The sequence below is a fragment of the Erinaceus europaeus genome, chromosome 19 (assembly GCF_950295315.1).
Source record: "Erinaceus europaeus chromosome 19, mEriEur2.1, whole genome shotgun sequence".
NCBI classification, from domain to species: domain Eukaryota; kingdom Metazoa; phylum Chordata; class Mammalia; order Eulipotyphla; family Erinaceidae; genus Erinaceus; species Erinaceus europaeus.
Genome location: NC_080180.1, coordinates 48,227,086 through 48,239,642, shown reverse-complemented (window position 1 = coordinate 48,239,642; position 12,557 = coordinate 48,227,086). Strand labels below are relative to the sequence as shown.

Genomic DNA, 12,557 nt, shown 5'->3' with positions numbered 1-12,557 from the left:
TATTTTTGTAGTCCCATAAGTAAAATGTTATAATTTCAACATACAATTTGAATAAGATTTGAATACATGTGACTGCAAAGCTCTATAGTAGGCCGTGAAGGATTTGTTAAGATGGGAAGCTCATATAAAACACCAGCATGATGCAGAACTAAATAGCATCAGTGCAGATGAACAGCATATTCGTCGCTCGTGGCGCAAAGCGCAAAGACCAGCATAAGGGTCCGCTTCAAGCCCCTGGCTCCCCATCTGAAGGGGAGTCATTTCACAGGCGGTGAAACAGGTCTTCAGGTGTCAAAAAAATTAAAAAAGCATATTCGTTCCCTCTGCCCTCAGTAAACTGACTTTGGCTACTTTTCTTTGATCCGTGCATGCTCATATTCCAACAGAATATTAAAAGGTTAACTGTTTAAGAGCTGGAGAGGTGCCTCAGTCTAAAAGCATAGGACTTGCTGACTAAGGACTAGGGTTTGACTCCCTACATCACATGTAAGTGCAGTGCTCTGGCTCTCTGTGTCTGTCTCTCTCTCTCTTAAAAATAAATAAACCTTTAAAAAGAATTTATTTGGGGTCAGGCTGTGGCATAACCAGTTAAGTGCACACGTTACTGTGCACAAGGACCAGGGTTCTAGTCCCTGATTTCCACCTGTAGGGATGAGGCTTCACAAGTGGTAAAGCAGTGTTGAAAGAGTCTCTTTATCTCTTTCCATTTCAATCTCCCCACCTCCCTTTCAATTTCTTTTCTCTATCAAATAAATAAGAAGAAAATTGGTGAAGTGAATGATTTTTGGTGAAGATTCTATCACTAACTGTAAATCATAAAAGCCATGATAGGTGAGTCTGCAGTATTGACACATTATTACTTTACTTTTGATAAATGTGTGTAATTTATGGTCTAAAACAACTGATTTAGAATTTAAAGAAGCATAAATTGAATTGGAAATAAGTGATTGGAGTCTAAACCATGGATATATATATATATATGTATGTATGTATGTATATCTATTTGCTTAAAAAGTAATAAGGACACACATAGGACTGAAGATAAAGCATACACAGGCAGGAGACATTGGTAGTGAGAGATGTTTCATCTTCAAAACACTCTCATTTTCAACTAATCCAAGGGAACTCTGAAATTCACCTATAAAAGTTTGACAGTAATCATTCAAGCAGTGCAATGCAGAGCCCTGGAGGTGTTTAAGAATGCTGGACAGAATATGATCTTATATTTCAAGGTGAATCCTGGTTCCCATGGGAATCTAGAAATAGGGACTGTAAGCCAAAAACTGAAAATCTTAGAAAGGTACCCAAATGAAGAAAAGAACGCGAGAGGAGGAACAGCCTGGGCAGCGCGGCCTCGGCCTCTGGGACTGGGCGGCGCCGGCGGCGGAGGATTCAAGATGACCAACGAGAAACCTCTTCCCAAAAAGGTTCGACTGAGTGAAACAGACTTCAAGGTTATGGCACGAGATGAGTTGATTGTAAGGTGGAGGCAGTATGAAGCGTACGTGCAGGCTCTAGAGGGCAAGTACACAGACCTGAACTCTAATGATGTGAATGGCTTGAGGGAGTCCGAAGAAAAGCTAAAGCAGCAACAGCAAGAGTCGGCGCGCAGGGAGAACCTCCTTGTCATGCGACTGGCCACCAAGGAGCAGGAGATGCAAGAGTGCACTACTAAAATCCAGTACCTCAAGCAAGTCCAACAGCCCAGTGTTGCCCAACTGAGATCAACCATGGTAGACCCAGCGATCAACTTGTTTTTCCTAAAAATGAAAGGTGAACTGGAACAGACTAAAGACAAACTGGAACAAGCCCCAAATGAACTGAGTGCCTGGAAGTTTATGCCTGATAGGTAAACAAATCCTACTCCCCAGTCAAGACTTCCCTGACAGTCCCACTATGAGAAATCTGTGGTTGGCACAGCCAAGTACTCATTTCCACACCAAGACTCAGACTTTTTGAGCCAAAAAAAAAAAAAAAAAAAAAAAAGCCACATTCCTATACTGTCCAGCTTGTAATGGTTAATGTAAAACTTACCAGATGAACCTTGTGTTTCAGCTTTTTTCTCTTTCCCCGACCCCTTGCTTCAGAGGCCCCATGGCATTGGACTATTCCAAAGAAGCGGCCACCTCTGCACAAGTCCCCTCTAGGACATGTAGACACTTGAGAAATGTTTCCGTTTGAAGAAAATAGAGGGAGAAACCCAAGTCTTAAGTCTGTGGCACACTGCGTCTTCAGACAGTGTGGTGGAGTGAAAACCTAGAGATTTTAATCATGAATTGAACATGTAAAATTCCAGTAAAATGCAAAGGCGTACTATGCATCGCTCCTAACCTTGAGCGTAGTGACTTAGACAACCGTGTGTCCGTTTGGCCAATGAGACTGTGGACTTCGTGATTGTTGAACTGCTGGGTCAAAACTCAAACAAGGTGAATTTTGCCTCCAAAGGTTTATTTGCTAAGAACCAACTTAATAGTTACTAGCAGTCAAATAATAGCTGTCAGTACAAATAGTTCAATATCTAACCACATAGTTTGGGGCTCCACGTTACTTGATGGAGTCTTAATTCGCTGTGGTTTACTCAACAGTTTGTTTTTTTTTTGAGTGGTTGCTAATCTTACCAAGGACTGTACAAACCTGCTGGTGTGCTATCAAACCAGGTTTAAACTGTCTGGAGCATTATAAACATCCATTTCACAACTAGATTGTATAAGGATATTGGCTGTGATGGGGACTTGCTGCATTCTTCTTCTTCTTTTTTTTTCTTTTTCTTTTTTCCAGTAGTGAAATCTCTTAAGTCCCCATCAGTCCAACAGGCACATGTTGAAAGAACATTGTCTTTGGTGTTACGGGGAGTGTCTTCCTTCCTTCATTGTACCTGGCCTTTTGTATTGCACTCGATATTCAATTCAATGTGCCTTGAAATAGGTGGGTTTTTTTTTTTTTTTAAGGAATATGATGCTTTTGTTGTACTTTGAACATTTTGGCGGGGGACTGGAGAGCAGATTGATTTTGGAAAACTTGTTGCTGTGCTCCTCAAGTGAAGGAGAAGGCTGTATCTCGTTTTTTAAAGACCTTTTTTTCCAGCTGGCATCATAAAAAACAAGGAGACTTTGACACTTGTTCCTTTTTGAGACTCTGTCCCAGGATACTGTAGTCCAATTGAGGGACAGCTTCACAGGGTGCCTGCCAGAAGACTGGGGAAATGATGTATTGGAACAGTGGGCTGGCCTGAGTGAGACCTTGTGTGACTTGACAACAAAGGTTATAGCGATTATTTCTAGCAATTCCATTTGCTCATTTAGATAAATGAGGCATTTTCTCCATGCTTCCATCCAGTCCTGGAGGTGAATTTTTTCCGTCAGCTCATTCTGTAAGTCACCAGTTCGAATTGGCACTTGGTGATAATGGAGTCTAAGATGAGTGGAAGATAAATGTTCCAGATTGTCCCAACGTTTAAGTGCAGTGTTATCAAGGGTGACTTAAGTTCTCTCTTAATTATTCAAATCAATTCCAAACAGGCAAAAAGTTAATGGCAAAGTGCTGAAGGCTCATCCAGGAGAACCAGGAGCTTGGAAGGCAGCTGTCCCAGGCGGAGTCGCACAGCTTGAAGCAGAGCTGGCTTTACAGAAGAAGTATAATGAGGGGCTTAAAAGCAGTCAGGATGAGCTGAATGACTTCATCATTCAACTGGACAAAGAAGTAGAGGGTATGCAGAGCACCATTCTAGTTCTGCAGCAGGAGCTGAAGGAGACTCCCCAGCAGCTGGCTCAGTACCAGCAGCAGCAGGCTCCAGCCTCAGGCTGCGGCGGCGGCAGGACCACCTCCTCCTCCTCCGATCTGGAGGCCCCGGGGATGGACTGTGCCTGGCTAATGGCCCAAGCAAAGGCGGCTCCTCCCGCCAGCGGACGCCTGGGTCAGGCTTTCACAGGGAGGGTGACGCTGCCGAGGAGGACTCAGCGGCCCCCTGGCAATGGCGCGAAGGCCCCAGGCGGCCCGGAGGATCGGACGGTGGGCAGAGGCGGCGGCTACGCGACCCCGCTGAGCGCGGCTATGAGAGCCCGGACCACACACACTCCAACCCGGAGCCCCCGAGGAGAAAGCGGCCAGCGGGAAGCGGAACCGAACTGTGGGCGCCCGCCACATGCAGAAAGGCTTGGACTCCGCAGTCAGCATGCCGGGCTCGGTTTTGTAATGTTTGGTTCTCTGTTTTGGTTCGTTGTTTTTTGTTTTGTTTGTTTTTTCCAGCAAATTTTTCTACAGTGTCATTTAGTTGGGGAGAGGCTACTGTCCAGAAAACGAGCGCATACTTTGCCGCAGCTTGCCTTCCCTAGCAGGTGTGTGTTTTGCTTTTTGGTTTTTTTTTTTCTTCCCTTCTCCTCCCCTGCCCCTTTCTCTTCTAGGCTTCTGTGCCTCTGCCCCTTTGGAAATTGTAACAGTTAATTTGAATGTTGCTAAAAGGACATTTTGTGTAGGGTCGAGTTATTTTTCTATGAGTTCATGTGAAGCTGTAAATAGAAACCTTTCCCTCTGGTATAACAGTGCCATCTGTACAGATCTGTGTGTCCAGCCCCCGTGCCTTGCTGTGCTGTGGAAGGGCGCCCCCCTTCTGCTCCCGCTCTGCTCCCCTCCCTGCTGTCAGTAGACTCCGCACCACCAGCACCCCTTAGAGTAGGAGAGAGGCCAGGCCCAGCAGGCCAGCTTGCCCAGGACAGTAGCTTTGTCGCTCAGCTTTGGGCTTGTGCAGGGAGTGGGTCCCAGTAGTCTCAGTGTTAGATAGTTTTCCCACCACACATCTGTGCATTTTCTCTTTAGGTGACTGAATGTTTAAAAAACAAAAAACAAAAAAAAACCAACCCCGTGTGCATAGTCACCCTCGATTATCCTCGATTTTGATGAACTGTTGTACCCTGTTGATGCAAACTGCTCTATGACCCCAGTATATATCTTACCTGTATTGACCAAACCTAAAGAAAGATTTTTATTGTAAAAAACAAACAAAAAAAACGCGAGAGGAAGAAGAAACTATGGGAAAGAAGAAAACGTCAAACATAATTGAAAGTCAATGACCTCAAGAGAAGCCAAGACAGCACAGTGAAACAAAATACACAGACTTTGACATCTTCTGTTTAATGTTTTTATCTAATATTTCCATTGTGGCTTATTCTGTGCAGAATGTTGGCATTAAAACCACAGAAGTTACTCTCCTCTTTAGTGAAATTGACATTGACAGAAGGATCTTCTTTCACTTCACTGGATTTGCTAATGTCTGGGTGTAGCCTGGACGTAGACAACCTTTTCTGTTATTCTCAGATTGGGTACAGTAGAATGACACGAATAACAAGGTGCATGTGTTCTTCGGACACCGACGGCTCCATTTTCTTCACTCGGTATAGTAACTACTGTATGTTTTGGAATAAGAGAAGGACCTTGCCCCTTAAGAAGAGGATGTGTATAAAGGTTTATGAGCATCTTTTCTCTTTTACTGTTGAGTGGAGGGGAGCCATACTAAAATTTTGTTGTGGTAAAGTGTGCAATAAATCCATGGTGGAAAATGTAGAGGTCTGAAGGAGAGAAGCTCTTAAGCCATCATTTTCACCCTGGCTATTACCCATAAGGAATGTGAAATAAAAAGAAGAGAAAGCTGAGTGAAAATTAACTTGAAGTCATAGAATCTGACAAGCAGCCTCTGTGATCTAGAGGAGAGTCATGCCAAGTCCAGTGCTGAAATAAGAAACATGGAGGACAGGCATTTTTATGTTGTCTTTAATTGGACAAGTGAGGAAAATGATTTGTTGAAGGGGATGCTAATGACAACAAACCAATGCCAAAGTGTAAGCTGGAAGGGGAAGAAAAAAAAAAAGAAGAATGGAGAAGGAACATATTGTGTCCAGCTTGAGTTTCTTTTATATATATATATATATATATATATATATATATATATATTCATTTATTCCCTTTTGTTCTTGTTGTTTTATTGTTGTAGTTATTATTGATGTCATCGTTATTGGATAGGACAGAGAGAAATGGAGAGAGGAGGGGAAGACAGAGAGGGGGAGTGAAAGACAGACACCTGCAGACCTGCTTCACCGCCTGTGAAGCGACTCCCCTGCAGGTGGGGAGCCAGGGGCTCAAACCGGGATCCTTCCTCCCGTCCTTGTGCTTTGCGCCACCTGCGCTTAACCTGCTGTGCTACTGCCCAACTCCCGAGCTTGCGTTTCTGAAGAAAAAGATTTTGTGCCAGAAGGAAAATATTTATGACTTCAGAAAATGTAAATGTGGAGAATTATCTGGCTTAGTTTTTTTTTTTAAATCAGTATCATAAATTTTGTGTAGACAAAATACATTTTGGCTTTGTCTGACATTGCTATCTGGGTGGTATTTAAAAACCATCTATTTTCAATAATGATAACATGCTTTTTTTTTTTTTTGTAGTCCTGTTAGAGTGGAAATCATTTTAAGTTTCAAAAATAGCTATGGAGTTAAGTGATAATTTTTTAGTAGTTATTAGGGGGTCACATTTTTTTATTTTCCATCCTCTCTGACTCCTTTCATCTCCGGATCATGTTCAGGATTGAAATGATTATGATTCTGGACCCAGGGGTGGCGGTGCAGTGGATAAAGCATTGGACTGTTACACATAAGGACCTGGGTTTCATCTTTGGCAACCTATGTACCATAGTCATGTCTGGTTCTCTCCCCCACAAACAAACAAAGAACCCATTTTTTTTTAAAGGGAATAATTGTGAGTTGACCTCATTCACATTAGCCTTTGGCATCAGCTTCTGTCTCTTCCTGTTCATCCCACTCTTCCATGGCTTAGCCTTGAGGGAGAGCTCACAGCTCTTTCTGTTAGGATTGAACATTTGGCTCTAGTCAGTAATCAAACAGCATCCACATTAAGAAAAGAAAAAGGAAATAAAATAGTAGAAGAATCTTATATTAAAAATTATCTTGCTTTATGCCCCTCATTTTCTTTTTTTTTAATTTAGTTATTATAGGCTAGACAGAGAAATTAAGAGGGGGGGGAGGAGATAGAGCAGAGACACCTGCACCTCTACTTCACCACTCATGAAACTTTGCCTCTGCAGGTGGGGACCAGGTGCTTGAACCCGGGCCCTTGCACACTATAGTATGTGCACTTAACCAGGTGCTCCACCACCTGGCTCCATGCCCCCAATTTTCTAAATGGCACCATTTCAAATGTCTTATAATAGTGCTAACTTAACTGCTAGACAACATCTCCCTTCCTGAGAATACAATAATTATGTCCCAAGAAGATATGTAACTTGATTTTGAACAAGTCTTGGCTCATTTGCTAGATCTTGGGCAAAGGTATGAGTTTGTATTAAATTTTCTAGAGAAATTGCTCAGTAATGTCTCACTTTGTTTGGTGAGATAGGCTATAGAATGGAGAGGGTGCTAAGAAGGCATTTATAGTCTACAGAGGGAACTCACTTGAGCAACTATTACACCTCTTAGAAGTATATTCCTAAAACTTCTTCTTTTTTTTTTTTTTTTAAGAAAGCAACTTTGATTATCTGTGTTCCATTATGGTAAGAATTAAAAACTTTTAATGAATGAACTTCACAGTAGATATATAAGCCATGGTTAAGGCAATAACTATATCTACTTGTTTCCATCTTGTATTTTACTTTATTTTTATGTACTTTTATTTGACTTCATTCAAAAAAATTCTCTCTTCTTTTCATTTTATTTGCTAAGACAGAAAGAAATTGCTAGAGGATATGAGATAGAGACCGAGAAAGAGACACACCTGCAGCACTGTTTCACCACTTTTGAAATTTCCTCACTGTGGTTGGGGGTATGGGGCTTGAATGCAAATCCTTGAGTTTGGTGATATGTGTTCTCACCCAGGAATGCCACTGCCTGGCCCCTCCATCTTTAATTTATTTATTTACTTTAATAATTATGTGCTCTCTGTGTAAGTAGATTCACTTTCAAAACCCAAATGTATGAAGGATACTAATTCTTTCTTCCACATCTGTCCTTTCAGTATAAAATGCCAAAGCAGTCAACTGATAGTAGTGACCAATTATTAGTTTTTTGTGCATCCTTTATTTGCTCTTGGTTATCTTTACTGTGGACTTTTTTTTTTTTTTACTGTTTTTAGGCAACTTATTTGCTTACTATCTGTATTATTAGACAAATTGCTTTCTTTAATGTAAGAGTGTATCTTGAAGGTTAATTTACTTTAATATACCTCATTTATTTATTCTTTATTCTAGTGTATTCATTTATGTATTGGCTCTTATTTAACAAACCCACTGTATGCAGATATGTAGGTTGTGTACTCATCTTACTCTTTTAAAATATTACAAGATACAGAATATCCTTTACTCAAGGGCATAGGTACATTGATAGGATAAAATCCTAGAAACAGAATTCAATATATATATATATGTTTATATATATATGTCTATATATATATGTAAATTTTCTGAACACTGGCAAATTATTTTCCATACAAGTTTGTAAAATCAGCACTGTCTGATTGTCTTGTTCTATCTTCTTCTTCTTCTAGCGTTTGCCCTTCTTCCGTAGCCAGTCAACAGCATCAGGTTGAGCCTGATGTAAAGTTTCGAGACCTCCTTTGAATCTGGAGAGGTGGCAGTCGTTGACTATGTGGGTCATAGTCTGTCTGGAGCCGCAGGGGCAGTTTGGGTCATCTCTGGCTCCCCAGCGATGGAACATAGCGGCGCACCGGCCATGGCCTGTTCGATAGCGATTGAGGAGGGCCCAATCATAACGTGCTAGGTCAAAGCCGGGTTGACGCTTGCAGGGGTCTGTGATGAGGTGTTTATTCTTTACCTCAGCTGACTGCCAACTCTGTTTCCAAGAGTCTGGAACAGAGAAGTTCAGTGTAGGCGTAGGGGACCAGATTGGGTGACGAGACGTCAAGCGTTGGACAGGGTGGGCGAAGATATCTGCGTATATTGGCAGGTCCGGTCGAGCGTAGACGTGGGAAATGAACTTAGATGATGCCGCATCCCGACGAATATCTGGCGGGGTGATGTTGCTAAGAACTGGCAGCCATGGAACCAGGGTGGAACAGATGGATCCAGAAATTATCCTCATGGAGGAATATAATTTGGAATCGACCAAGTGGACATGGGGGCTACGGAACCATACTGGGGCACAGTATTCTGCAGTGGAATAGCATCATGCCAGAGATGATGATCGTAGTGTGGAAGCGCTCGCGCCCCATGAGGAGCTGGCCAGTCTGGCAATGATGTTATTCCTCGCGCCCACCTTTGCTGCAGTTTTTATGAGATGTTCGTGAAATGACAGAGTGCGATCGAGAGTAACACCAAGATAGACTGGCTGGGCTTCATGCCGGATTCTCGTATCGCCAAGCTGCACATTAAGCTCATGCGAGGCCGAGGCATGGTGTAGATGGAAAACAGATGATACCGTTTTTGCAGTGGTAGGGATTAGTCACCATTTTTTACAGTAATCAGATATCAGAGACATGTCTTTCGTGAGTGTTTCCTCGAGGATCAAACTTGGATGCCTGAGTTGCACAGCAGATGTCATTGGCGTAGATGAACTTCCTTGAAGAAGTTTCTGGGAGGTCATTGATGTAAATGTTCTATAATAACACCTACATTATCTTTTTTAAGTCTTTGAATCCTTGTCAACCTGACAGTTAATATTTTGATCCTGACACCATTCTATTTCTCTTACTGTGAGTGAACTTGGACATTATTTCATTCACTTATCAATTTGTAGAAAGTATAGATTAAATGGGAGAGAAACACTTTATGATGATGTTGTATTTCTCCTATAGTTTGTCATGTGTATGGACTTTGCTTGGTGCATTTTGCTATTCTGAATTGTTTTATATGTATGTAGGTTACATTGATTCATTTCAAAATCTTACAACTTCAGTGTTTGAAAATCATGATTAGAAAAGTCTTCTTAGGACAATTTCTTCAAAGAAGTCTTCCAGTATTTTCAGAATCACATTTTGCCATTAAACTCTCTCTCTCTCTCTCTCTCTACTGATCATTCTAACAGTGGTCAAAGTGTAAATATCAGAATCAAAGAGGAGGCCTAGCTGGCCTAGACATAACTGAAAACAGATATTCCTGTTTGTTTCTAAGAGTTTGCTCCTTGAGTGTGCTTCAGAGGTTATCTACACCACATCCTGCCTCCACTGCCCTTACTGACTGCTCCTGAAGTGGAAGGCATCTGAAGTTGGGAAAGATGTTATGCCGATATAATTGAGGATGATGTCTCCCTCCTGCCCACAATATTACTAAAATGAGGACTTAATATTAGTTTGTGCAGTGCTGTAGAAAGCAATTGGAGGCACATACACTGTGGAATAGATCTGCTATCATTAACTTTAAGGTTAAATGCCTTCTCAGTGAGTTACCTGTGCAAGTAAATTCAATCAAACATTTACTGTGAGCTGTACCGCTTACTTCATTTATGAAGGTTAAACAGCTAAAACTCAACATAAATTTTTAGTTTTTTCAGTGGTGGAATTCTGAAAGAATTCTTGTCGTATATACTCTTCTCAATTGCTTACGGAAAGCATCTATGCATATTAATGACTTATTTTCTCACCTCTTTTTTAAAATTTATTTCTTTATTGGGGAATTAATATTTTACATTCAACAGTAAATACAATAGTTTGTACATGCATAACATTCCCCAGTTTCCCATTTAACAATACAACTCCCACTATGTCATTTATCATCCTTCATGGACCTGTATTCTCCCCACCCACCCACTCCGGAGTCTTTTACTTTGGTGAGATATGCCAGTTACATTTCAGGTTCTACTTGTGTTTTCGTTTCTGATCTTGTTTTTCAACTTCTGCCTAAGAGTGAGATCATCCCATATTCATCCTTCTGTTTCTGACTTATTTCACTTAACATGAATTTTTCAAGGTTCATCCAAGATTGGCTGAAAACGGTGAAGTCACCATTTTGTACAGCTGAGTAGTATTCCATTGTTTACATATATGCCACAACTTGCTCAGCCACTCATCTATTGTTGGACACCTGGGTTGCTTCCAGGTTTTGGCTATTACAAATTGTGCTGCCAAGAACATATGTGTACACAGATCTTTTTGGATGGATGTGTTGGGTTCCTTAGGATATATCCCCAGGAGAGGAATTGCAGAGTCATAGGGTAGGTCCATTTCTAGCCTTCTGAGAGTTCTCCAGACTGTTCTCCACAGAGGCTGGACCATTTTACATTCCCACCAGCAGTGTAGGAGGGTTCCTTTGACCCCACACCCTCTCCAGCATTTGCTGCTGTTACCTTTTCTGATGTATGACATTCTCACAGGAGTGAAGTGATATTTCATTGTTGTCTTTATTTGCATTTCTCTGACAATCAGAGACTTGGAGCATTTTTATATATGTTGGTTATTAAACTCTTATCTGATGTATGGCATGTAAAAATCTCCCATTCTGTGAGGGGACTCTTGGTTGGGTAGTGGTTTCTTTTCCTGTGAAGAAGCTTTTTAATTTGATGTAGTCCCATAGGTTTATACTTGCCTTAGTCTTCTTTGTAATTGGATTCGTTTCATTGAAAATGTCTTTAAAATGTATGTGGAAAAGAGTTCTGCCAATATTTTCCTCTAATTATCTGATAGTTTCTGGTCTAACATCCAAGTCCTTGATCCACTTGGAATTTACTTTTGTATTTGGTGAAATATAGTGATTCAGTTTCATTCTTCTGCATGTTTCAACCCGTTGTATCCAACACCATTTGTTGAAGAGACTCTGCTTCCCCCATTTAATAGTCTGGGCACCTTTGTCAAAGATTAGATGTCATAGGTGTGGGGCCTCATTTCTGGGCTCTCAATTCTATTCCATTGGACAGTGTGTCTATTCACGTTCCAGTACCAAGCAGTTTTGATGACAATGGCCCTAAAATACAGTTTGAAATCTGGGAGTGTGATGCCTCTGGTTCTGTTCTTTTTTCTCAAGATTGTTTTGGCAATTCTAGGTCTTTTCTGGTTCCAGATAAACATTTGTAGCATTTTTTCTATTCTCCTAAAAATGTGCTTGGGATCTTGATGGGGATAGCATTAAATTTGTAGATGGCTCTGGGTAATATATTCATTTTGATGATGTTAATTCTTCCAACCCATGAACATGGAATATCTTGCCACTTCTTTGTGTCTTTTTCAATTTCTTTGAGTAGTGACTCATAATTTTCAGTATACAAGTCTTTCACTTCGTTGGCTAGGTTTACTCCTAGATATTTTATTGTTTTTGTTGCTATAGAAAAAGGAATTGATTTCTGGATTTCAATTTCTTCTAACTTAGTGTTTGCATAGAGGAATGGCACTGACTTTTGAATGTTAATTTTATAGCCTGACACATTACTGTATTGCCTGATGATTTTCAAATGCTTCTTGCTGGATTCCTTAGGTTTTTCCATGTATACTGTCATGTCATCTGCAAATAAGGAGAGGTTGACTTCTTCTCTTCCTATCTGTATGCCTTTAATTCCTTGCTCCTGCCTGATTGCTATGGCAAGAACTTCCAACACTATGTTGAATAGTAATGGTG

The 12,557-nt window shown here is 41.0% G+C and overlaps 1 pseudogene; it reads left to right on the top strand.

Moving 5' to 3' along the window:
- Positions 1 to 1,343: 1,343 nt before the first annotated feature.
- LOC132534641 (pre-mRNA-splicing regulator WTAP-like) lies at positions 1,344 to 4,566 on the top strand (annotated as a pseudogene).
- Positions 4,567 to 12,557: the final 7,991 nt, after the last annotated feature.